The sequence below is a fragment of the Chiloscyllium plagiosum genome, unplaced genomic scaffold, assembly GCF_037043375.1.
Source record: "Chiloscyllium plagiosum isolate Xiang-an unplaced genomic scaffold, Cpla_swu_hap1 HiC_scaffold_40, whole genome shotgun sequence".
Lineage (NCBI taxonomy): Eukaryota > Metazoa > Chordata > Chondrichthyes > Orectolobiformes > Hemiscylliidae > Chiloscyllium > Chiloscyllium plagiosum.
In genome coordinates, this window is record NW_028270178.1 from 618687 (window position 1) to 625267 (window position 6581).

A 6581-nucleotide genomic window follows, 5' to 3' on the forward strand; every position below is an offset into this window, starting at 1 on the left:
CTCACACAGTCTCACACACACACACACACTCACACAGTGACACACACACTCACTCACTCACTCACTCACACAGTCTCACACACACACACACACTCACACAGTGACACACACACTCACTCACTCACTCACACAGACACACACACAGTGACACACACACTCACTCACTCACTCACACAGACACACACACAGTGACACACACACTCACTCACTCACTCACTCACACAGTCTCACACACACACACACACTCACACAGTGACACACACACTCACTCACTCACTCACACAGACACACACACAGTGACACACACACTCACTCACTCACTCACACAGACACACACACAGTGACACACACACTCACTCACTCACTCACTCACACAGATACACACTCTCACAGTGACACACACACTCACACACTCACTCACTCACACAGACACACACACTCACACAGTGACACACTCACTCACTCACACAGTCTCACACACACACACACACTCACACAGTGACACACACACTCACTCACTCACACAGACACACACACAGTGACACACACACTCACTCACTCACTCACACAGACACACACACAGTGACACACTCACACACTCACTCACTCACACAGACACACACACTCACACAGTGACACACTCACTCACTCACACAGTCTCACACACACACACACACTCACACAGTGACACACACACTCACTCACTCACACAGACACACACACAGTGACACACACACTCACTCACTCACTCACACAGACACACACACAGTGACACACTCACACACTCACTCACTCACACAGACACACACACTCACACAGTGACACACTCACTCACTCACACAGTCTCACACACACACACACACTCACACAGTGACACACACACTCACTCACTCACTCACACAGACACACACACAGTGACACATACACTCACTCACTCACTCACTCACACAGACACACACTCTCACAGTGACACACACACTCACACACTCACACACTCACTCACTCACACAGACACACACACTCACACAGTGACACACACACTCACTCTCTCACTCACTCACACAGTCACACACACTCACACACTCACACAGTCACACACACACTCACTCACACAGTCACACACACACACACACTCACTCACTCACACAGACACACACTCACACACACTCACACACTCACACAGTCACACACACACTCACTCACACAGTCACACACACACACACACACTCACTCACTCACACAGTCACTCACACACACACACACACTCACACAGACACACACACTCACACACTCACTCACTCACTCACACAGACACACACACTCACACAGTGACACACACACTCACTCACAGAGTCACACACACACTCACTCACACAGACACACACAGTCACACACACTCTCACAGTGACACACACACTCACTCACTCACTCACTCACACAGTCACACACACTCACACACTCACACAGTCACACACACACTCACTCACACAGTCACACACACACACACACACTCACTCACTCACACAGTCACTCACACACACACACACACACTCACACAGACACACACACTCACACACACACAGACACACACACTCACACAGTGACACACACACTCACTCACAGAGTCACACACACACTCACTCACACAGACACACACAGTCACACACACTCACACAGTGACACACACACTCACTCACACAGACACACACACACACTTACTCACACACACTCACACAGTCACACACACACACACACACACTCACTAACTCACACACACTCACACAGTCACACACACACACTCACTCACACACTCACTCACTCACCCAGTTAGACACACACACACTCACACTGTCACACATACACTCACTCACTCACACAGTCACACACACACTCACTCACTCACACACTCACACAGTCACACACACTCACACACTCACACACAGACACTCACACACAGACACACTCACAGACACAGACACTCACACACACACACACTCACACACAGACACGCACAGACACACTCACACAGACACAGACACTCACACAGACACACTCACACACACACAGACACTCTCACAGGCACAGACACTCACACTCTCATACACAGACACACACACAGACACACACACAGACACACACACTCACACACAGACACACACACTCACACACACACTATCACACACAGACACTCACACACACATACACAGACACTCACACACAGAATCTCACGCACAGACACACTCACACAGACACAGGCACTCACACAGACACACACACAGACACGCTCACACACAGACACACACTCTCACACAGACACACACACACTCACACACAGACACAGACACTCACACAGACACACTCTCACACTCACACACAGAATCTCACGCACAGACACACTCACACAGACACACACACTCACACAGTCACACACACACACACACTCACTAACTCACACACACTCACACAGTCACACACACACACTCACTCACGCACTCACTCACTCTCCCAGTTAGACACACACACACTCACACTGTCACACACACACTCACTCACTCACACAGTCACACACACACTCACTCACTCACACACTCACACAGTCACACACACTCACACACTCACACACAGACACTCACACACAGACACACTCACAGACACAGACACTCACACACACACACACTCACACACAGACACGCACAGACACACTCACACAGACACAGACACTCACACAGACACACTCACACACACACAGACACTCTCACAGACACAGACACTCACACTCTCATACACAGACACACACACAGACACACACACAGACACACACACTCACACACACACTATCACACACAGACACTCACACACACATACACAGACACTCACACACAGACACACATACACAGACACTCACACACAGAATCTCACGCACAGACACACTCACACAGACACAGGCACTCACACAGACACACACACAGACACGCTCACACACAGACACACACTCTCACACAGACACACACACACTCACACACAGACACAGACACTCACACAGACACACTCTCACACTCACACACAGAATCTCACGCACAGACACACTCACACAGACACAGGCACTCACACAGACACACACACAGACACGCTCACACACAGACACACACTCTCACACAGACACACACACACTCACACACAGACACAGGCACACACACACTCACAGACACACACAGGCACACACTCACACACAGACACACACTCACACACAGACACACACTCACACAGACACACACACTCACACACACACTCACACACACTCACACATTCACACACACTCACACACAGACACACATACACACACATACACACTCACACACAGACACTCTCACACACAGACACTCTCACACACAGACACACACACAGAATCTCACGCACAGACACACTCACACAGACACAGGCACTCACACAGACACACACACAGACACGCTCACACACAGACACACACTCTCACACAGACACACACACACTCACACACAGACACAGGCACACACACACTCACAGACACACACAGGCACACACTCACACACAGACACACACACAGACACACACTCACACACAGACACACACTCACACAGACACACACACTCACACACACACTCACACACACACACTCACAGACACAGACACAGACACTCACACACTCACACACACACACTCACGGACACACACACAGACACACACACTCACACACAGACAAACACACAAAGTCTCACGCATAGACACACACACAGACACAGACACTCACTCACACACTCACAGACCCACACACAGACACACACACTCACACACAGACACTCACACACACACAGACACTCACACACACACAGACACACACACACACACACACTCACACACAGACACACACTCACACACTCACACACACACTATCACACACAGACACTCACACACACACTCACACACTCATACACAGACACACATACACAGACACAGACACACACACAGACACAGACACACACAGACACTCACACACAGACACTCACACACAGACACTCACACACACACACAGGCACACACACACAGGCACACACTCACACACAGACACACACACTGACACACACTCACACACAGACACTCACACTCACACACACACTATGACACACAGACACTCACACAGACACTCACACACAGACACATACACAGACACACACACACATAGACACTCACACACAGACACACACAGAATCTCACGCACAGACACACTCACACAGGCACTCACACAGACACAGGCTCACTCACACATGGACACTCACACACTGAGACACTCACACACTGAGACACTCACAGACTGATACACTGACACACTGACACGCTCACACACTGACACGCTCACACACAGACACACTCACACACAGACACGCTCACACACTGACACGCTCACACACTGACACGCTCACACACAGACGCACTCACACACAGACACTCAGACAGACATAGACACACACACACAATCTCACGCACAGACACACACACACACACACACACAGACACACACACACAGACACACACACACAGACACACACACACAGACACACACTCATACACAGACACACACACACACAGGCACACACAGACACACACACACATACACTCATACACAAACACAATCTCACACACACAGTCACAGACATAGACACTCACACACACAGACACACACACACACAGACACACACACACACAGACACACACACAGACACACACACTCACAGACACTCACACAGACACACTCTCACACTCACACACACACTCACAGACACACACACAGAATCTCACGCACAGACACACTCACACAGACACTCACACACTCACACACACACTCACACACAGACACACTCACACAGACACTCACACACTCACACAGACACACACACAGACACACAAAGACACTCACACACAGACACACTTCCAGACACAGACACTCACACACACACACACTCACACACAGGCACGCACAGGCACACTCACACAGACACAGACACTCATACAGACACACTCACACTCACACACACAGACACTCTCACAGACACATACACTCACACTCTCATACACAGACACACACACAGACACACACACACACTATCACACACAGACACTCACACACACATACACAGACACTCACACACAGACACTCACACACACATACACAGACACTCACACACAGACACTCACACACAGACACACTCATACACAGACACTCACACACAGGCACACACACAATCTCATGCACAGACACACTCACACAGACACAGGCACTCACACAGACACACACACAGACACGCTCACACACAGACACACACACTCACACACAGACACACACACACAGACACACTCACAGACACAGACACACACACTCACACACAGACACTCACACAATCACACACACACACTCACAGACACACACACAGACACGCACACTCACACACAGACAAACACACAGAATCTCACGCATAGACACACTCACACAGACACAGACACTCACTCACAGACACTCACACACTCACAGACCCACTCACAGACCCACACACAGACACAGACACACACACTCACACACAGACACTCACACACACACACACACAGACACACACACACAGACACACACACACTCTCACAGACACACACTCACACACAGACACACTCACAGACACACACTCACACACGGACACACACACTCACACACACACTATCACACACTATCACACACAGACACACACAGACACTCACACACTCATACACAGACACATACACAGACACATACACAGACACATACACACACTATCACACACACACACTATCACACACAGACACTCTCACACTCATACACAGACACACACACATAGGCACACACACATACACTCATACACAAACACAATCTCACACAGACACAGTCACAGACACAGACACTCACTCACACAGACACACTCTCACACTCACACACAGACACACACACATAGGCACTCACACACAGATACAGGCACACACACAGACACACAGAGGCACACATACAGACACAGACACTCACACACAGACACAGACACTCACACACATGCATAGACATTCACACAGACACTCACACACATGCACACTCAGACAGTCACACACAGACACTCACACACACACACAGACACACACACTCATACACAGACACACACACACAGACACACACACAGACACAGGCACACACACAGACACACAGAGGCACACACACAGACACAGACACTCACGCACATACACACATTCACACATTCACACACACTCACACACAGACAGTCACACACACACTCACACACAGACACACATACACACACATACACACTCACACACAGACACTCTCACACACAGACACTCTCACACACAGACACACACACAGAATCTCACGCACAGACACACACTCACACAGACACAGACACTCACACAGACACACTCGCACTCACACACACACAGACACCCTCACAGACACAGACACTCACACACACAGACACACACACAGAGACACACACTCACAGACACACACACACACACAC